At 49.0% G+C, this 22,124-nt stretch overlaps 3 non-coding genes and 1 pseudogene across 3 annotated transcripts; 2 read left to right on the top strand and 2 right to left on the bottom strand.

The window, feature by feature from the left end:
* Positions 1-1,126: 1,126 nt before the first annotated feature.
* TRNAT-AGU (transfer RNA threonine (anticodon AGU)) lies at positions 1,127-1,200 on the top strand. Its single transcript has one exon. It is a non-coding gene; the product is annotated as a tRNA-Thr (tRNA).
* A 3,839-nt stretch (positions 1,201-5,039) lies between these two features.
* Positions 5,040-5,113, top strand: TRNAT-AGU (transfer RNA threonine (anticodon AGU)). The gene has a single exon. It is a non-coding gene; the product is annotated as a tRNA-Thr (tRNA).
* Positions 5,114-11,693: 6,580 nt separating this feature from the next.
* Positions 11,694-13,644, bottom strand: LOC119113842 (leucine-rich repeat-containing protein 15-like; annotated as a pseudogene).
* A 7,872-nt stretch (positions 13,645-21,516) lies between these two features.
* On the bottom strand, positions 21,517-21,590 carry TRNAT-AGU (transfer RNA threonine (anticodon AGU)). Its single transcript has one exon. It is a non-coding gene; the product is annotated as a tRNA-Thr (tRNA).
* Positions 21,591-22,124: the final 534 nt, after the last annotated feature.

The following is a 22,124-nucleotide window of genomic DNA, read 5'->3' as shown; positions in this document are numbered from 1 at the left end:
CGGGGTTCTATCTAAATTCACACTGCGGCCTGGAAGTTCGATGGATTCTATCTCTTCAATTTCGATGTGCCCGGCATCAAGCGGAAGATTATTCAGGTTGTCTTGAAGGCCGAGGAAATGACCATTTTTTCTCCAGAAGCTGAAGTCCTACAGCACATCGGGTCAAAGCGGATATACATAGTACGCCGCGAATTTTCGACTTTCGAGACATGACCAATGGTCTCAGTAGCTTCACCGGTAGCATGCTGGGTCCATAGCCGAAGTGTTTTGCGTTCGAAGTCAGGGGTTGTAGCACATGTATATGATCTATGATTAATTTACATTTAAGACACGTTCTCTAGTGTGGCACTTGCGCCTCGTTTCAGTTCGCTACCTTCAGTTACCGGTCGCCACATGTGTAGTACAAACTAAAAATTTAGCCTGCATTGCACATATGGTATAGTTCTAGTCATACTCTGGATGTTGCGCACTGAACTTTAAATGAACAAATGATGAGTGGATTGGCGCAAAAACGAAACGCCTAAATTTGAATTTCTCTCCTTAAATTGGCCAGTAGGGACCATGTATGTAACCAAAAACCAGATGCCGGAAAACCTTGAAGTTTGTCGAAACAGCCCCGCTAGCTACATCATCCTGATAACGTGCTAGGGAAATCTTCGCGGGTGCCATGGTCAACGTAGTTGAAGACTCTGTCAAGAAAGCAGAAGGTCCCGAGTTCGGATCTCGGTGTTGTCTATTTTCAACGTTATCCGGTAACACAAAAGAGCAATCAACACCACTGACGTGGTCACCTAGCTGTAGTTTTGGGTATTTGTTTCGAATATGCAATACATGTTCTTCTAGAACGTATGGTTTCCATCATGGATGTAAGGTTTATTAACACGTCTGGCCCTACTGGCCTTGTTAACGGTAATCCCGGAGAAGAGGTACAACGTTCTTCAAAAAAGACCAATTTAATTCAGCCAGTCTCTACCGGCCCAAACGGACTGGCAGGAGGCAGGTGTGTGGCAAAACAAATTGCAGATACTGGCAGACAAGCTCAAATGATGATGTGAAAATGTCAAAACAGGGTCACCACTTCAAAAAGTGATTTTCTTCCCGGTCACGTGCCCGTGGATCATATGTCGGCGCCATGGCTTAGTTGGTTAAAGCGCCTGTCTAGTAAACAGGAGATCCCGAGTTCGAATCTCGGTGGTGCCTCTTTTCAGTAATGTCTGAGCACCGACACGCTACAAGCATCCATCACACATGCATTATGTGCATGCCCACTTGTGGTCTTGGATGTTGATTTCCAAAATGCAATGATTGTGTTACGTCAGCTCTAGTTTCAAAGAGATCCGTCTTTTGCGTCTCGCCCAGATACCCCACTGCTTGGCACGGCTTGCCCTCCCTCCCCCCCCCCCCTCTCCCCCCAAACACATTTAATCCGGCAAGAAACCGAGGACTTTTGTTCGGGCAGTTGGACAAACTTTGTGGGATCATGCAGGGTAAGAATTTTAAAAAATTGGCTAGCACTGAAATTATGTGTTCCACATATGTGCAGATATTGATGCAAGCATCAGACATCATGAAATAAACTCACTGGGTATACTTTGTTCATTGGTATACTTAGCAAGATATACTTTATTTATTATAATACATTATACAATACGATTTGTACATTGGCGTGCTTTTAAAGGGAGTGTTCCATATTTATTTGCGGTTTTAAACTAAAGGAGACATATTTAACATCTTTTGGTGCTGTTTACAATCCTGCCCTTTTTAAGACCTGAGCCCGTCTGGTTTCTGAGCTACACGCCGGCGAAGGTGGGGAAAGGTGTATCCGGGAAAACATTGGAAAGACACCTTGGCATTCATGGCGTCATAATAGCGTCATTCAAATCCTGGGATTCCATAAGCGACGCGGCGATCAAGGCCAAGAAAGGTATGATTGTCGAGGCGTACATATCTGGCGTTCATGAGCGCGGTTTCCAGATATAAGGGCCGTCAGTTGGCTCCCAATCAATGTCGTGCAAGTTACGATTATGTCATTAAATTAAGACGCATTGAAAAACATATTTACTGAGCAGAGAGTGTCTAGAGCAGTCTTTTGTACTGAAATGTCACACCGATAGTTACAAGTAAGCTTGTTCCATCATATCTGATGCTTGCTTCAACGTTGTCAAATGTAAAACATTCCTTTTAAGTATATCAATTTATATCAATTTTGAGATTGGTATGCATGCTCTACACAAAACGATCACTTTTCAAAGAAAATATGTTCATCAATACATCATCGCTTACGCGCGTCATGGAACGTTCATGTGACATCAGAGAGGCAGCAAAACTGGCCGTGTCAAATTGCCACCCTATCAGGCGGGCTGACTCACATGCACTGCTTCAACTTTCCGAGAGGTGTCGTCATAATGAGTATGACATTTTCATAAACCGAATGTCGTGCACGCGTGCTATGGCCTTTTCTTCTGGTGTCCTTGCATATTCTTCTGTGATTTCATAATGTCTTGTTACATTCACATCCTCGGTCATGGCGCTGCACTTAACTTATTCCATTGCAAGTGTTATTGCCGTTATGAGTAATACTACCGACCAACTTCCTAAGATAGCACGAAGCGTGATTCATGTATGAAACTTACAGTGAATGCATAACACTGCTTGCGAACCAAACAAACTCCGTTGGTTACAACAATTGTGCTCACGTACGCCAGACACGAGAAAATGAACGATTATATCTGTCTTCGCCTTCATGGCCGTGTGGCCAATGAAGTGGTAGCATGTGAGTGACGTTTCCCTGTCGGCATGCATTCCTGGTTAACGTTGAAAAAGTCCACATGAAATCGCAGGTGTCTAGCTCAGAACCTACAGGGCTTAAGTCCTAAAAGAAAGGTTTCACGTTTACAGATATCGAAGCAAGCATCGGATATGATGAAATAAGCTCTGCCATAACCATTGGTATGCTTTTAAGTGGGAAAACAGCTCTAGACAACAACTTTCTTGTTTTCGTAAGCATGCGCCTAAAACATCATCGCTTGATCACGTTATTAAACTTTGTACGGCGGCACTCACTTCTACCTCTTCAATCTTCCGAGAGGCGACCCGCTCCGGTCTAGATGTGTGCTGAATCAAATATTGTTGCGTTAAATGATGGTGTTTTGGCCCTTTCTTCATGGTGTTCTTGCATATTCATTGGTTAGTGTAAAGTACTTACTTGTATTCGCATGCCTGGTACTGCGTTATTCTGAAGTTATTCGGTTACAGGTCTTATTTCTGCAATAACTATGAAGAACCTATGACTTCTGGCAAAATGCAGCAGAGAGCATAATATTGTAAAGTTTGCACAATATTGACTGAGAGTCAATTGAAGGCCGTTGAATCTGGAAATCGCGCTAAAGACCGCCAGACATGTATAATTCGGCGATCATATTCTTTTCGGTCTTGAATATTGCGTGACCAAGGAGTGACACAATTTAGACGACGATTCTATGAAGTTATGCACGCCTGAAAGACCTTGAAATAGTCTGCCCGAAAAAGTCTATGTATTTTTGCTGGCATGTAGCTCAGAAACTAAAAAGTTTCAGGTCATAAGAAGGATAGAGCTGTGAACTGCGCACAATGATCTTCCACTTGGCTATTTCAGCTAACAAAATCATAGAAATGCAGAACACTCTCTTTAATGAAATGACTGGGAACCTGTGTTACTTACATCACCTAACATCGTCCATGAGCTAATCTAGCCCGCAAATGCTGGCGTATCACAAGCACAGCCTTTGTGGATATCCGTAGAGTGGTAAGGTAGTGTTTATCTTTGTCTGCGTATTTCCCATTTACGAAATGTGGAATTCACGATCACAAAACAAGTGCTGTTACGTATGTTACTTTTCACTTTTACAGCCATTGTAGTTTCTTCAGCATACATGTCTCATGACGATTTGGGTCCTGATTTATTCTCCCATCTCTTCTCATATCCCCACACAGGTTTGTGTCATGAATTTTCGATGAATGTACGGCACCAATCAAAACCTTCATATAGGTCGGGAAGTTGCAGTTGGCAGGCTTTATAAACAGCTGCGTCCATAAGCACACAGTCCTGCTCTTCTACGTGTTAGTGTTCGTTGTAACATGGTGTTACGTTTAACAATCTCTCACTTTTTCGTGTCATTCCTTAACCTAAATGAGGCCACGTAAGTGGCACGAACGGCATTCTTGGGTATTTTCATACATTGCTTCATAAGCAGCTCGATGCACAAAATTTAATGCGGTATTTATTGCGGACTGTTGAATGGTGCAGACACTTAAGGACACAAGAAAGACACAAGAAAAATTCAGGCTCGTCCATGACACCATGGACGAGCCTGAATTTGTACGCCAGATTCAAGAAATGGTTATAGTATTGACATTTTGACTATTGTGGCGCCTTCGTCTTCTGTGAGGTAGAAAGAAGGAAAACGCTCAGTTTTAGTGGCATTGTTGGATTAAGACTGCCTGCAGCTTCGTAGGCTTGTGTGACGTTTTTTCTCGTGTACAGTGTAGTGATCTGAAGAGGGATTCCAGCGCTTTGAAATGTCCAACATTTGTTTCCTCACAGTCAGTGCAAAATCACTTGAGGCGGGTAATTTTAGGACTGTCATTCGGCGTACTGAGATGCGGTAGTAGTGTGCGATGTCTGGCGCGTTTTGCTCACAGATGCAATTAATATCCCACCCTTTTCCTTTTCCTGTGTAGTTGCAAACTGACATCAGTTTTCAATAGCATCTTGCTACTATAGAAATTGTGTAGTCTTGGTGCTTTTATTATAACTGACTAAGCCCGACGACAAGCATAGCACAAGCGAGGTTCTGAATAAAATGACACTGATAACCCGCTTTGAAGTGCTGGATTGAAGTGCCGCCGGATTGAAAGCCGGATTGAAGTGCTGGATACTGCCTGACAGGACCTACTTGTGGCCAGGCCGACAGATAAGGGAAAACAGCTGTACGTATAAAACAGGTTGTGAGTCACAGACACGATTTTCTTCTCAGTCACGTGTCAAAAGTTATCTCGTCGGCGCCATGGCTTAGTTGGTTAAAGCGCCTGTCTAGTAAACAGGAGATCCCGAGTTCGAATCTCGGTGGTGCCTTTTTCATTACCTCTGCAGAGATGCGCCAGGTTTCCAAGATGTCTTCCGAGAACCGGTTCCCGGTTTCTGGATCCGGAACCAAAAAGAAGCCAGGAACTAGTCTGGTATTAGGCTGAAAGGTCCAGCAGGCACGGGGTTGCCTCATATCAGGTCGGAAGATCCCGCAAGAGCCAGGATCTAGCCTCATATTATGCGGAAAGGTCCAGCAAGAGCCAAATATAAATGCAAGAGACAAGAGACAAAATATAGATGCAAGATAGCAAGAGACAATAAACCGAAAGATGCAACAAGAACCAAGATTCTGTCTGGTAGTAAGACATGAGAACCATCAAGAACCAATATTCACCCTGGAATTATCCCGAAAGAACAATCGAGAACCAAGATCCAGCCTAATGTTATGCTAAAAGATGGTATAAAATTATAATAAAGAACGCAAGAACTAATATACAGCTCAGGATTAAGCTGAGATTCAGAAAGAATTTGTCTCTAGTCGGGAGTGATGCAAATGTAAGCAGCAAGAACCAGAATATTACCTTAAACTAATGGCAGCCTTGATTTTCGAAGTGCATTAAGGTGCTCTCTGTGCACAATCTTTCAAAATAGTTTGGGAGGCTGAGCAGGGAAAAAAGCTAAACTTACCTCCACATTTTGCTCTTAGATTTTGAAGGGCTGAAATGACCCTGCAATGTGAACCTACACCCTGGTGTTCCTTCATTTAATGCAAATGAGTTGAAACAAATGTACATACACAATTTCAAAAGGTTTCCCAAATTTCAGTGATTTGATGCAACCCTGGCACAATGACATGTTACACTGTGCATATTGTAATATGGAGAATGTAGCTATGTGAACTTCTGCTAATGAAATGTAGCTATGTGAACTATCTGCTTCACTGTGCATATTGTAATATGGAGAATGTAGCTATGTGAACTTGACTATCTCATTTTTTCTGCATGCCTGTAGTCATGCGAGCCTGGTTTGCGAAATGTTCGCAGAAATAGAAAATTGCTGCTTCGCCAAAATAACCCTAGATTCACTGAGTGTACTATTTCTTTGCCTTACATCGTGCCTGTCAGCAAGTCCTTTCTTGCAACTCACTGGCATAGAAACTGCTTTCTAACCCAATAAGCCCTCGGCAGACCCAAACAGAGGTGACCGTAAGCTATGATGACAACATATTGGCAACAAGACCAGAGAGCACGTGACATGGCGCAAACAAATAACGGAGGTACAACCTTGAAGCTTACGCCCAGCTTAAACTGATTTATTCCACCATTCGTTTCTTTGTATTCGTTTTCGCAAAGGTAAGAGAAATTAGGTAGCATCAAACCGTGAAAAACCAGACTCCGCTGGAGGAACCTAATCACCTGGCGATTTTCTAACAACCTGGTTGTTGAAGATAACTAGTAAATAGATAACTATATTCATGGAAACTGTAATTACCAGAATTATCTGCAAAAACCAAGCATGATGACCTGTAATGGAAATGAGCTTACCATTGTTTTACAGTATTCCGAGGCTGCGTAGGTTCGTAGACATTGGATGGAAGACCGGGTATCATCTTACCAGACCACACTAGCCGTAACACTCTGGTTGTGCCAGTGTCGGATTTCTGATCTGTATCTCAGCCATCTCATATGTTATCCGACCGTGGGTTCTGACCGCATCTTGTTTCGAAATAAAAAAGAAGGACGCCAGTTCACAGAAATTCGCAAGCATGACAGGCTCAAGAAAGACATAAGGAATGCTCATGCTCTTCTTGAGCCTGTTTTAATCTGTCCTAATCTATCTTAAGCCTGTCCTAATCTGTCCAAGCCATGCTCATTAAGCATGGATTGGACAGATTATATAGAGCTATTATCAATTTTTCAAACGTCGGGATTCTCAGCCCCTTCTGGCCCTCTCATTTGCCACACCTCCGTCGAGGAAGGTGCGAAGTTTTTTTTCAAAGAAAAAAGTACTGCCACTCTAGCAGCTGCAACTTTTGTGGCATTTTAGGGAGCCCTGCTGGTTGGACAGCATTGACAAGCGGTCGGGTGGGAGCGGGGATAGATCTGACCCCGAAGGTTTTTCCATAATGGTCTCCGAACAACGCGGCGTAGCTGCATCAAGTTTTATGTAGCTATATACAATTAAATAGCGGCACGTTTATATTCGAACAAAATAGATGTAGATTGTGCGGTCACTACCCTACGACAGGTCAAAGTCGGGCCATGGGTTCAGCAAGGACAATTTCTAGGAAATCGCTCGATCTGATGCAACAACGGAGTGTTAAACAAAGGCATACAGCTCTGAGATAGCTCCTTAGGCAAGACAGCAACTGCATGAACAAATTTCGTTGACCAAGGGTCAGCTATGAAAGTCATACCAAGCTCAAAACTAACCCGATTTTTTACGTAGAGTTGTAGTAGCTGTTGTATGGGATAGTTTCTGGTGCTCATTTTGAGTTTGTTGATAACAAGCACCGCATTCTACATTTGCAATGGGCTTCTAAAGGCCAGCATAGGTCACTGTCATGAATTCATCCCGGTCAAAATTTTGCCTTCAGGAACACACCGCATAGTGCAAATTCTTAACGCTTATTCAACTACAAAACTTAAAGCAGTCTTGAATAATTTTGGTTGCCATGACCTGCGAAGGTTCAAGCAAGGTCGCTGACCCTAAATGAGCTCCAGTGATCTTTTGCTTAGAACAGGTAAAGGCATCACTTAGACACCCCAAATTTTGACGCAGGTGAGTTCGCGTGCAGGCCAACACACTCCCTGAATTTGGTGTCTTCAGCTCTCTTAGTTTTTGAGCTCTCCGGAGTGAGTCAAATTGCCCCCCTCCCCCACTCGAGAGAATGGTATTCAACCGGCCACTCGGGCGCGTCCTAACTGTTTTACTACAAATATGTGGATTATTCAGGTAGTAGTTTCAGTTGTCAGGAATTCACTTCTAAGTTGTAGACAATGGTTTTCAATTTATAGTAAAGCTGTATTGGTTATAATGGTGGTATGAGGACATGCTGTTTGACTTGCCTGTGGTGTGTGACTTTCATTGCAATGTGAAAGTTAATTGTTAGCAATTGTTAGTTACCTGATTTGCGTGTGGTAGATTCAGCTGTCAGGCATTCACTGCTAAGCTGCAGGCAATAATCTTCAACTAGCAGTTAAGATTTGTTCGTTCCAGTGGTGGTTTCAGGGTATGCTGATTGTTTTAGTTGCCTGTGGTGGGTGACTTTTCCGTGGTGTGAGAGCAGATTTGGGGGTTATCCTGTATAGCAGCTTCAGCTATCAGGCGTTTACATGTAACCTGCAGGCAAATGGTCTATAGCTAGCAGCTGGGCTTTGTTAATTGCGTTGGTGGTATCATAACATGCATTTTGTTCAGGTTGCCTGTGATGTATTTTATCTCATACACGTGAAAGCAAAACTATTTTGGTTTTCCTGTGCGACTCACATGGCTTTGTGACTGGGAAACTTGAGTCAGGTTCCTGTATTTATTTTTTAAAAATCAGTGACAACTAGCTTGCAAGGTCTAGTGTTTTCGAAAGTACCAATGGGAACTAGGAACCATTAACCAGACCCACGGTCTGCTGAAGAACCAGAGGGTACCAGGGTCCAGTGCTTGGAATTTGTGAAGGGGCCAGTGGGAACCAGGATCCATGGTTTTGATTTTCCGATAGAACCAGTGAGGACGAAGATCCAGGAATTTGGTTTGTCGAAAGATCCAGCAGAACACAGCACAGAGGGTTTATTTTGTGACAGGAGCCAACGCGAACCAGGATCCAGGGTTCTGTTTTGTCGAGGAAAGCATTGGGAACGAAAAGAGTCGCGTGTTTGTGTATGTCATTATGCAGACAAGCAAACATCATCCACCATACAATTGTTGCTATTTTTCTCGTTGTAGCTTTAAGCGATGATTTCGAAAATGAAGTCCATCTGCTTGTTCCACGCCTAGTTCAGACGATTCGTTTCGATGCATGGACGCATGTTGATGAGTCTGTCCCTATTGACATTCAGGGTTACCAGCGGTCCCCAGTAAAACACTGCACGAATTAGATTAGTCCCCGGATTACAGATCCACAAATTGTCACATCTGTGCCACAAGTGTATCGGCATATTTGCACTTCTTGAAAGACATAAATAACTGACACGGTCGATTTAACACGAGATATAATACGTAACACCCACCTTTCGAACCCCTAAAAGATCTCCGCTGATTCGCTAATAGTTCCACGCTTCGTCACCGCCATGACCCTCTGACAGGCAGAGTCGGCGACGCTTTTGAATTTTGATGAGCTATGGGGGCCCACAGCCACTTACCGGCAGGACTTGCAGGGTGACATTTCAGCATTGAAGTTGCGACACGGAAATTGGCGCCGAACTTCCCGGTGAGGACTAAATCAAGGCTGCTTCCTGCCCGCGTCACCTGAGTTTGCGGCGTCGCTCCGGTAGATAAAGCGCCGCCACATGTTCGGCGAAATCACGTGGCAAGTGCGATATGGCGGCTTCCTGACTTATTTAAGTTGTTCAGCGCATTTGTGAGGAACGTTATTCACACAGATAAGGCATTAATATCAGCCTTATTGCTCGGAGACAAACCAGGAGGATGAAGAAGTAGATTGGTTGATGTTTCAGCAACATGCCTTTATCGAAACAAAAGCAGAAGACACATGCAGGTATCGAAACAATAGCAGGCGGTAATAATAGCTCCTCTGCTACTGTTTCGATAAAGGCGTGTTGCCGAAATATCAACCAATCTATTTCTCCATTTTGCTGTTTTTTTTTCTCCGAGGAATAAGGTCATTACTACCGTAATATCGTGACTTATTTGGTTGAAGCGCTTGTCCATGAAGCGGGGAGCTCATGTTTTCAAACATGCGTCGTCGTTCTTTATAGCATTCCACGTCTCCGCCTCCGGGGCGGGATAGCGGAGGCCTGTAGGCGGAAGCATCGACACTACCAGAGACACCGTCCGAGCGAAGCAGCAGGCATGGGCAGCCGTCTCTGCACCATCGCCGCTGTAACCGCTGCCATACTTAAGCGGGGTTAACGTCCCCGGCGCAGCGGGCGGAAGGGGAGGGGGCGACTGAATCCCGGTCCTACGCCCCTGCTCGCCGGCTGTATTGAGGGGAGGCTGTCTCCCGGTCCTGCGTCCCTGCTCGCCGGCTGTATTTGGGTGGTGTGGGGGGGGGGGGGGAGCGAACGCCTACCAGTTGCCTCCTGGTCCTACGTCCCTGCTCGCCGGCTGTATTTGGGGGGGGGGGGACGGCTACCTCCTAGTCCTGCGCCCCTGCTCGCCGGCTGCCTCCTGGTCCTTTGCCCCTGCTCGCCGGCTGCCTCCTGGTCCCACGCCCCTGTCCGCCGGCTATATTTGGGTCGGCGGCTAACGAGAGGTCAGCCGGGCGGCGAATGGGCTCCCGGCCGCTCTGATCACGCGTGGCCAAGTTGGCCGATGTGTGATGAACTCGAGTGGGCCGGGCCTTCCCACCGGCTCCCGGGTCCGGCTGCAGGCTCCCTGGGCTCATGACAGTAGCGGCGCAAGGTATCGCGTTAAAGGAAGGACTGCACCGGCAGGGCAAGTGTGGCAGCACCGAGGACGGCAACAGCAGCAGCCGTATATTTTCGGTAAAGGTAAGACATGGGATTATCATGAACCTAATCGTGTTATCATATGCCATCTCTTTGCTATGGTAAGTCACCAAAGATATCGTGTATATAAATAGCATTGTAAAGATAGCCACCCAGACCAGCAAACGGTCGCGAAACTTCGTGTAGGAAAATAGTTTTCTCTCACTTACGCGCCATTGCACACACAGACTTACCTGAGCCCAAACGCTATTTTTGCTCGGAAAAGCTTATTGTTCGAGGCTAGTGGATGCGCGCTCACCATTTCTGTCAAAATGCCGATCAGGCTTGTGGGCCTGTGAAGATCGGAGCATCAGGAATCATGGTGCACCATTGGCGGTATCTGGTTGTTTTTACTGAAAGCAGGTCTCTCAAGAAGAGAGCTCTCCAGAAAGTGATCTAGAAAATAACCAGGTCGCGGTATGCATGACGTAAGGCGCAACATCTGGGTTCGTCTGATAACTTTTGCTGATAAAATCCCTCGTCCCAGTTATCCAGAGGGATACATAACCTATCCGGCGCCTTGAGATATAATAACGCTAAGCCAGGTTCGCAGGAGGAAGTTTCAGGTCTTGGAACTTTGTTTAAGCCCTACGTTTGTTTGTTTGGCTTCCTCTGATAACCTTTCCATGATTTTTGCGCAGATCCGTGAAAATCTTATCGTGACTTCTGTACATGCTATCTCACATGCCGCTACGCATTTCGAAATGCCTAGTGCACCAATGGTCACAACGCCCACCAGAAAACGATAAAGCATGGACATCAGAGCGCTTGCCAGTAGCCTGTGAAGTAGGGCATGTCTCTTCACGACTCATGCCGAGCACATGCGCTTCTTTTGCACGAGACCACCGTTTTGATGTCAGCCGCCCGAGGCGAAACGTGTTTCGCTCCATGCCACTCATGGCACATCACGTGATAACCGTTTTGATGTCTAGGGTAGCCCCCAACGTGTTCCACGAACTGCCCGAGATATTTATTCCAGCAATGGGCGCCGCTATTCTGGTCACGGTTCGTTATGCCAGGGTCGTTGCATGTAAAGCGCATGCCGCCGTGACGATACCGGCGCAGTCGATGTCTATTGCTCAAAGGAACAAGCGGACGGTCTCCTCGCGGCGTGGAGACGGCGAAGCGCGCGCTCGGACGGAGCGAAGCGGGACACGCCGCCTCGAGACAGCGCTTGCCCGAGCACCAGGCGTCTAAACTCTCCATAGAAAACCGGCAGGACTCTTCGTCACTGTCCAGGCGGAGGAAGCAAGATGAGAGTGGGGCCCGCCTCCCATGCCCGACAAAGCCTCACACGACCGTCACGGGAATCTTCTTCTGGTGCTCGGGACTTTGGAAAGTGAAGTGCTCGAGCCTGGACAGCGAGCCGTAGTCCGGATCCACCTGCGTGAACATCCGGCTCGCCTTCACCTCATCGCCGAACACGCGGCTGCCCTTGACGTCGTCGGCGTCGCTCAGCATGTCCTCCCACTGGTTCGAGTAGCTCCGCACGTCCCGGATGCACGTGAGCTGGCGATCGCGCCGCCGCCGCCTGCGCAGCAGCAGCAGGGCGACAAATATGGCGCAGAAGACGAGCACGAACGCGGCGACGGCGACGAGCAGTGGTGCCAGCCACGTGCCGCAGCCGAGGTCGGCTTCGCTGAGCTCAGTCAGAAGGCGGCCCGAGTCCACACAGCGGATCGGGGAGAGCACTGAGGTGTTTGGCAGGTGGGCGGGAAGGTCCCACAGCCACTGCGCCGAACAGTTGCACACTAGGGGATTGCCGCTCACGTTGAAGGCCTCGACGCGCTGGAGCAGCGACGTCATGTTCTCCAGCGTGCCCAGGCTGTTGCCGCCGAGATTAAGCACTTTGAGGTTAGGCAGCGTGTTTACCACCGCCGGGGGAAACCACGTCAGCTGCGGGTTCTCGCACAGGTGGACCTCCTCCAGGAGGAGGTTGTTGCTGAAGATATGTCCCGTCACTGAGGACAGCTCCTGGCTGTGACAGACTCGGAGAACGCGCAGCCGATGCAGACTGTCCATATGATGCACGTGTAGCGAGGAGAAGCGATTTCCCCCGGCGTGCAGCACCTCCAGACCTGGGAGAGCCAGGGACGTGGCTGGGAACTTGTCCAGCTCGTTGAAGCCGATATCCAGACGACGCAGCTCGAGGAGATCCGCGAACGCCTCGGGGTGTATCCGGTAAATACGGTTATGGGCAAGCGTCAAGTTGCGCAACGATTGGAGCATAAAGAAAGCATGGAAAGGCACTTCTTGGAGACTGTTGTGACCAATGCGCAGAACGCGGAGGGTCCCCAGATGACGGAAGGCATCTGACGGCACGTGGCTGATGTCATTCTCCCCAAGCTCCAGAGTAAGCAGCTCGTAAACGTTTTCAAAAGCGTCGCGGGATATCATTCGTATCCTGTTCCTCGCTAGGTTGAGGTGCTTCAGACGTTCCATCCACTTGAAGACGCCTGCCTCCAGCGTGGTAAGCATGTTGTCGCTGAGGTCCAGCTCCGTGAGCCTGTCAAGTCCTTCGAACGTGGAGCGCATCAGGCCAGTGACGCGATTTTTCCTCAGGTTCAGTCGCTGCAGGTCGCCCTGTCGCACAAAACTGCTGCTCCAGCAGCGAGTCGAGGCTGTTGTTGGACAGGTCCAGCTCAAGCAGGTGCGCGTAGAAGCCGAGCGTGTCCTCGATGCTACCGATGTTGTTGCCCTGAAGTCGAAGGATGTGAATGCGCGGATTGAGGATGATGGGCACGGTGTCGAGGCGCGCGTGGCTGCAGTCGGAGATCTTGCGGTCGCAGCGGCACTGGCCCGGGCAACGGGCTGACCCGAGGTCGAGCAGGCTCGCCAGGCCGACCAGGGTCACCAGGGTCACGGAGGTCACGGCCGGCGGCGGCCGCGGTGTCATGACCTCACCGCCGCGCCGTCAGACCTGCAACGGAGCAGGGGGTCATTGGGAGGTCACCCATCAGGTCGCATCAGCATAGCACCTCATCAGAGGACCACACACGACCACACACCAGAGACCACAATCCCCCCCCCCCCCCTACATCACACACAAGGTTTTAAACGAAGTCATCACTACCAACGACACCGATCATGGTATTAGCTGCTCATCAGCTCGGCGACCCAACGGCGCGGAGGCGCGCAAAGCATGGGAGACGGTTTTCCAAGGGACGCTGGGATCTTGTGGTGAACCAGATGAACGCATCGGCGCCCCGAATCCGATTCGTGTGACGACTTCACTCTTGCTGCTTTCTTGTTTTTTTTTCCATTGGACCAAAGCGAAGTAAATAAGCATTCGAGCGGCAGCGTGAACACGGTTATGCAAGCCATACTCGGCTAATTAGCCGAGTGCGGCTCAAGTGCACGTTACGTGTTATCACGTTCCTTCAAAGCAAGTCAATATTGTATAATGAGAATGAGTTTCGGTACGGTGGTCACAGGAGTACGTGGTTTGAAATGTCGCATTAAAATGGACATATCTTGGGCCTCGACGTGTGATGTCTGACGCAAGGGTGTGTCCATTTTGGCAGGTGTATACGTCTTTTAAAACACTTAATTGTTTGTTTTCGCGCCGTGGTATGTTTCACACTTTACCGTCTTGACCCTGCTCCACAGCTTAATATTTGGCATCGATGATATTAATGAGCACCAGGACAGAAAAGGCACCGTTAGTTCAGCTCCATGTAAGAAACGTCTTTCCTCTCCGTTGCCATTCGTACGTTTGGGAAACCAAAGGTATGGGGTTCGCTTCGCGTCGGAACTCGCCTTTCCTGCTAGAGTATGGGGCTCGATTCCCCACGGAGCTCGCCCTTCCTGCTAGGGTATGGGGCTCGATTCCCAACGGAGCTCCCCTTCATGCTAGGGTATGGGGCTCGATTTCCCACAGAGCTCGCCCTTCCTGCTAGGGTATGGGGTTCGATTCCCCACAGAGCTCTCCCTTCCTGCCAAGGTGGCAGGCAGGCAACGCTACATAGCCTCAGCAGCTGAGCACGTCGCAAAACCCCCAATAACGACTACTCTCTCCTGCGCCTATTCGCTAATCCGCAACCCTCGTCACACTCGAAACTGGTGAACCCGTCTTAAATGAAACATTATAATAGAAAGCAAGCTAGGTCGCAAGGTGGTGCCAACAACTTAGATCAAGACAAGTCTGGATCAGCTGATCTTTGTTTGCCCATGCCGGAGATGCCGGACGCGGCTGTGGCCAAAATGTAGACAAAACCTCAACTGTCAGAATTAACTCGCGTAGCTGCCACAAGTTCGGATTCATTTCTTACGAAGATCGCATTTATGCTCATTCTATATACATGAATTCTACAAATGTCGCTTGTTTCAAATTAACACTGCTCTATGTAGGTGACATTTCCAAAATAGTTGTCAAAGAAAGGCCAGCTGCCTTAGGCGTAAACAAAACGTCAGTTGACAAGGTCAAGTGACATAGGCGCAGCATTTCAAGATCCGTTTCTACAGAAATCGTCATACTTTTATGCGTCCTACAAATGGGATCAGTAAAGTTTTTCAACTTAGTATGAATTACCTTGAGTAGGTTTTCCAAAAATGACCACTAAAAAGTGCCAGGTGACCAACGTCATACCATAGGGTCCGTCTATGGTTGCATCTCAGCGTCACCTAGCTCGTGACTTACCCTGCCAGCTCGCTATATAGGTGAAACACCAATTCATCATACAGTTCCGATATCAGGTCACTACAGTCCACCTTCAGAACAATTCGGTACGCTGCGCATTAAGAGTGCTGCTGCACCCGACCTCCCCGCTGCCTTGTGATTGTAGCAGAGTTGCCCATTCATGGTGTGAGAGGCAGCCAGTGATCGGTATGCCGCCCGCCAGCCTCGCAGATGATGGTGCTCAAGCCTGGATTAGGTCCGGCTATTTCGGGTCCATCGAACCTGCAAGGTGCTCGGAAGAGCGATGCGGTAGGCTGAGACTCGGACCCCACCATTTGTCTGGGTAATAATGCCGCATACCTCAACGTCCGCTCTGTTTTTCCAGCTGTGGCGAGAAATCGGGGGGCTTGGCTTTGTCGGACATCAGTGACGTCACCGTGCGCCCACCGCTACCGCAGTCCCGCCCCACTTTGTTGCCGTCTTAGTTGGTCAGGACACAACAATAATCAACGTTTATGTGAGTTGTTCAGTGCATTAGCGAGGAACATTGTTCACATACATGAGACAGTGGCATTAGCCTTATTCCTCGGAAAAACCAGGAGAATGGAGATGTAGTTAGGTTGGTATTCAGCAACATGCTTTTATCGAAACAATAGCAGAAGTTCTCCCTATATCTTCATTCTCCTGGTTTTCCGAGGAATAAGGCTAATACTTCTGTCTTCTAATCAGCATTTCTTTGACTGGGAGACGCCCAGTGATGGTTGTCACGCCACTGTTTGGTGCGTTTTGGTGTTGTGGATTTAGTACTGTTTTCATGTTCCACTCATACCAGTACAGTTTTGTGTCCTAGGCCAGGCCTTGCACTGACCACGACCAGTGATCAGCATAATTGCAATGTGCATCAAAAGAGGATGAGGGATTCCTGATGGGCAAATGTTTACACTCATATTGCAGTGCAAGCATTTGAGGGCTATGGCGGTGCTTATCTAAAACAGCTGGTGTTGTGCAGGCATGCAGGTGTTGTGTTAGCCGAAACTTGTAAGCTATCGGCAGCTTTCCTCAATTTCATAAATGAGACCCACATGAGTCTCATTTATCTCATCTAAATGAGACTCACATGAGTCTCATTATGTCATCATTGACATGATCATTTATATCATCATGTCGGCACATGAGACTCGCCGCTTGATCATCTTCCGGACCGGCACTACCAAATCCTAGGCACCGCATTCACCATACCTGATCATCACTAACCAGCCGACGACGCCCTCAAACAGCTGACTTGCGTCGTAGCAGCTGACGCCGCCTCCCGTGGCAATTTCCTGCCGGGTCGACGGAGGGGCCAACAGGTGTCCGTCGTTACGGCCAGCTGTGACGTCATCAGCGCCAGACGACGGGGCGTGACGTCACGGCCGTCTGACGGCTCCGTTTGTAACGGTCGCGCCGCCGCCGGCGAGCGAGCGTTATCGGCTGGAAGCGCCAGATCACGGGCGCCGGCCAGCGTGGACGACACGCCCCACAGACCGGCGCCGATTCCAGCGCCAAAACAACGCCCAGCTCGCGATCCGTGTTTTCCGCTGCGTCGTGCGTGGGTCGCGGACACGAAGACGGGATCTTTGTCTGGACGACATTCGGATCGCGGCTACGTTGTCTAGATGAGATTTCGGATCGCGGCTAAGTTGTCTGGACGACATTTCGGATCGGGGCTACGTTGTCTAGACGACATTCGCGGCTACGTCGTCTGGACGACATCACGGATCACGGTTATGTTATCTAGACGACATTTCGGATCGCGGCTACGTTGTCTGGACGACATTTCGGATCGCGGCTACGTTGCCGGGTGCAGCCGTCGTCAGCTGATCATTCCGAATCAGCGCCATGGCGGCTGCCAGGCTTCTCGCAGGGCGGGCGCAACAGGCTGGCAAACATTCCGTTTCCAGACATTTTCACCCCTCCCTGCCCAGCGCATGGCTGGCCCCGACTCAGTTACGTGACCTGGCAGGTTAAGTCCACACCCGCCGTAAATGTGTCACCGTGCGAACTTGGCGCGCCGACGGCCTGAGGCGTTTGATAGCCGCCATAACGGATGACGCTCGTCACCCGCCAACTGTTCTGAGCACCTCCACTTTGGACGGAGCCGCTGACCGAGCGGATATGACGCCATGAACAGAGGCGCGCGCAGGCCCCGCTGAGGAGAGCAACTGCGGCCGCTGGTGGCCCACTAAATCGCTTGAAAACGCGCGTGGTATCTCCGGTGATTTCGGTGGATGGAAGCTGACGCTGGGAACGTTCTCCCAACACGTCCCCCAGAGATATTCGCTGGGTGCGCCTATGGCGACGGTCACTCGGTAGTGATGATCGCCGTATTTCAGACCTGTCGGCCCGACATAGACTCATTTCGCAGGCGATACAGCCCGGCCAGTGGCGGCTCAAGCGCGGCGATGCGGAGGCATCAGCTTCTTCCTTCCGTGCTCTGCCATTGTTTCCTTATGGTTGTGGGTAGTCGTGAGTTTGCGTACCTCATGTTACACTGAAATAGCCTGGTCATCGTCAATTATCAGGAGGCATGAAACAGGTCTGTCCGCGCTAAAACGCGTTCTGTTAATCCAATGACCTGTCGTGTGCGGTGGGCTCCACTCCGCATGGTTGGGATGAGGGATGACGTTCTAGTATACCAGCACGCTGCGGGATCGCGCCGCTCCCCGGGCTCACAACACCTGCCTTTCACCCAGACCTCCACAACTGCCCCCGTCCACATACGCGCCCCACCACTCCCCCGCCCCACCGCCCCCTTCCTCCCAGCCCTCCCACCCCCACTTCGACCCTGATCCTCACCCCAACCCACGCCAGTCCCACCCGGCGCGCCAAACAAATGGCTGGGATCCGGCTGAGTGACCGCGCTCATAAAACGCCCCGGTCCACGCAGACCTGAGGCACGGCTGTGGCCATGGACATGGTCAGGGGCGCGCCGAGTGGGCAGGATGCGGGAGGCATGACCGACCACCCATCCGTCCCGGTCCTCCGATGCGGCAGCTGGCCGTGATGCTGGTGCTGCTCGGTGCCGATGGCACGCATCCGGCTGACCGCTGACGACGCCTACGACAGCCGCTCTTTAGCCTCGTCATTAAGGCTGCCCGCCAGGAGGTGCACTGACCGCAGGGCATGCCAGTGTGATCAAACCCACGCAATTGTGCGTGATTGCCGCGGCGTGCGGCGTAGCACCGGCTGAGGTCACATCGCGCGTCGTTTGTGCCTAAATCTGTGTGCACTCCGGCCTAATAGCGGGAACGTTTGCGACAGGTCTCATGCGTTGTGTGGATTTAAAGTGTTTCTATGTTGTGTGCTTCTAAAAGTAGTAGCTGTTGAAATAGGCAAACATACTGGGTGTGTTTTGTTCTTGTGTTATGCTCGGCAGTTCTCTGGGGGGTCATTTTGACCGTGCACTCCCACAATGTTTAAGACTTGAGTCAGCCACCTTGAACGCGGCAGGCTTTGTCCGTCTGGTGTGGTACAAACCTTAGATTTGGGTTGGTGCTGAATGGGACCTAAAACATGACAGACAGCAGTGCTATGGTGCCGCTGTAATAAATGCTTGATTAAAAGTGGACTTAGCGTTTGCTTTAGATAGTAGCGTGGCAGTTTTCGAACGCACATGACCCAAAAGAAGCTTCTGCACTGACATGTGTTTGAGAATGTAGGCGGACAGGCCGGGGAACCAAAGTCATTCAAAACTCAGCTTACTTAAGTTTCCTCACAGAACGGAATGCATTTGAATTGATGAATTATGTCAACATTGATGCCGTTTGTGATAAGACGAACGGTAAGTGCCTAGCCAAAATGGCTCATTGTGTCACGCAGTTGATCGTATGGGGACGCAGATCAATGTTTGAGGATTTGGGGGGTTAGCGGGCGCGCCAGCATTAAAGGTCATATCGTGCTCATAAAAATCATCAAGCTGACTAGCTTGACACCGTAATGAAGCTCAATGATGCACATGCCCACTTTGGGGCCGCGTAACACCCTTATCTGGGTTCTAATTTTCGTTTGAACCGATTTCCCGAGCTGTTTTAAAGCGCCAGCCCCGGAGAGAGGCGGTCAGGGGTGACGTCACTGGGACCCCTGGTGCACGTACCCACTCCCATAAGGATGTGGGAGTGGGTACGTGGACATACCCACATACCCACACCCGGTGCACGTACCCACCCACTCCTATGTATGCCACCAATTAATATGTGCGCGAATAGATGCCAAGGCTACGAAAGCTGGGGAACGCAGCAAAAATAAATATGTTTTAAACGCACCATGTTCTTTACGCCTATTGTCACGTCTGTCATACCCTTAAATGGGTTTTCAACGAAAATTTGAGCTATTCTCCCCTTATGGCGGCACGCTGCGCACGCCCCCAGCGCCGCCATCACAGCACTAACTACCTCCGTCTGGCTGCAGTGCGAACGATAGGCCTCAGATGATATAGATGCAGGCAGCTCGGGACACCTGAACGCCTCCTCACTGTAAGACAGTCCGGCAACAGTGTTCCATCTCCAGGTGTCCGCTATAACAAAGATTGTTGCATTCTCACAATGATTTTCCTTCTCCCGTCCCAAATTAATGTACCTCAAAGAAGGAGCATGCCGTCTTCTACAACCATGGACCACAAGATAACTTTCTCACCAAAAATGCGTTAGATACTCTTTGCATGCCGGACATATGCTTAGTCCGTCAGATGTTCCTAGCAGACTTCTCTGGTCAAATAATGTTTTCCAAAAATGGCATTGACCTCGATGGTCATTGCACGGGGCTAATATGCCAATTGAGTAAGTCCAGTTGAGGCATGGTAGTTACCGAAAGTAAGAGCAATCTGCAAACGTTTGTCAGCACATGCGAAAAATTGTCGCAGTAAAGGCACGCACTACCACCGAGATAAATATACAGAGACTTCGACGTCTTAGTTCAATCTATTTGTTTAAAACGCGTCCGGGTGCCCGGTTGGATACCCTTCGTTCGGGTGGTCAATTTTATCTCCTGCTGAGATCTCAGGAACTAAGAGAGCTAGAGATTCCAAACTCACAGGGTGTATTGGCCTGTGTATGAACTCACTGCTCTCAAATTTTTATGATTTTAGGTCAAGACCTTCGAATCAAATCAGGTCAAACAAGGTCAAACTCCAAGTTAGTCTCCAAAGTGTTTACAGAACCTAGAAACCTGTTCTAAAGGAAAAGGCCACATGCCTATTCAAGGTCAGTGACCTTGTTTTATCTTTTCAAGGTCATGGTGACCAAAATAATAGAAGAATGCCTTGAGTTTTGCATTTGAATATGCGACAAAGATCCCTCTAGGCACTATGTTCCTAAAAACGAAACTTTGACCTGGATGATTTTAGGTCAGTGACCTATTGTGAACTTTAAAAAGTCCATGGAAGATGTTAAATGCGGTTCCTGTTATCAATGAATTTCAAATGAGCACCAGAAACTAGCTGACAAATTTGCTTCGCTGAATTCATAGCCTGACTGACCTGCCATAGGTCAGTAGCCTTTCAAGGTACACCTAATTGTTTTACTATCACACGACCCGCTATTCAATTCTCTACATTTATGCAAAATTTAACGCAGCTTCTCCGCGCCGTTTGGAAACCATTCCGGAAAAACCCTTCGGGGAGGGGGGGGGGCAATTTGGCCTCCACCCGAGCTCGTGTTAACCCTCACGGTGCTCGCGTTCAACACGCTATCACATTACTGGGCTTTTTTTCCAAACCATCACCGCGCGCTGAGCTACTTCTTACAATGAAACGAATCAATGAGTTGTAACGAGCTTTTGTAACGAAAATAACCGGTCATCATTGAACCCGGGCGAGCTGAACTAAGGATACGATGTGCTAGGGGGGGGGGGATGCCATTTTCACCCCACATGTGAATGCAGTTTCCACCAGAGCACCCCACGGATTGTGAATTAATCCGCGAGCCGGCTTGAACCGGATCATAAATTTTCACCGAGACTTGGATTTCCAACCGGATCAGAAATTTTCACCGAGACATGGGTTTCCAAGACATGAACGGAGTGAATTTCCAGATTTTCCGTCTCACACGGACTGAAGACAAACATCATAACAAGACTATCACAAGACGCATTGGTGGTGGCAAATCCAGTGTGTGTTATCAAATCGTATTGAAGAAAGGCACCACCGAGATTCGAACTCGGGATCTCCTGTTTACTAGACAGGCGCTTTAACCAACTAAGCCATGGCGCCAAGTACGACTGTCGGACATGTCACCACGGAAAAAAATCCTTATGTAACTGGCAGTTTGTAGGTACTGCCTTCTTAGGCACCAGATTTGTGCTCTTTGGTCGCTGCCTTCTGAGACACGAGATCTGTGATCCGCGGGAGCTGCCTTCTGGGGCGCAAGATTTATTATCTGTGGGTGTTGCCTTCTAAGACACCAAATATGTGCTTTCTATACCGTTCTGTCTTCTGAGCACCACCTTTGTGCTCTGTGGGTGCTGCATTCTGGAACACTAGATTTATGCTCTGTGGGTGCTGTCTTCTGAGACACCGGATGTGTGATCTCTAAAAGGTTCTGTTTTCTGAGACACCATTCATGTGCTCTGTGGGTGCTGCATTCTGAGACATCAGATCTGTGCTCTGTGAGTGCTGCCTTCCGAGGCACTCGATCTGTGATCTGTAGGTGCTGCCTTCTGATAACACAGATCTTTTGTCTGTGGGAGCTGTCTCCGTGGCTGCTCCCGATGAGAGTCGACCTTATCGGATTGTCGTGTGCATGTC

The sequence above is a fragment of the Pollicipes pollicipes genome, unplaced genomic scaffold (assembly GCF_011947565.3).
Source record: "Pollicipes pollicipes isolate AB1234 unplaced genomic scaffold, Ppol_2.1 Scaffold_7262;HRSCAF=8765_pilon_pilon_pilon, whole genome shotgun sequence".
Lineage (NCBI taxonomy): Eukaryota > Metazoa > Arthropoda > Thecostraca > Pollicipedomorpha > Pollicipedidae > Pollicipes > Pollicipes pollicipes.
The sequence above is the reverse complement of the archived record's forward strand: the minus strand, read 5'-3'. Positions and strand labels throughout refer to the sequence as shown.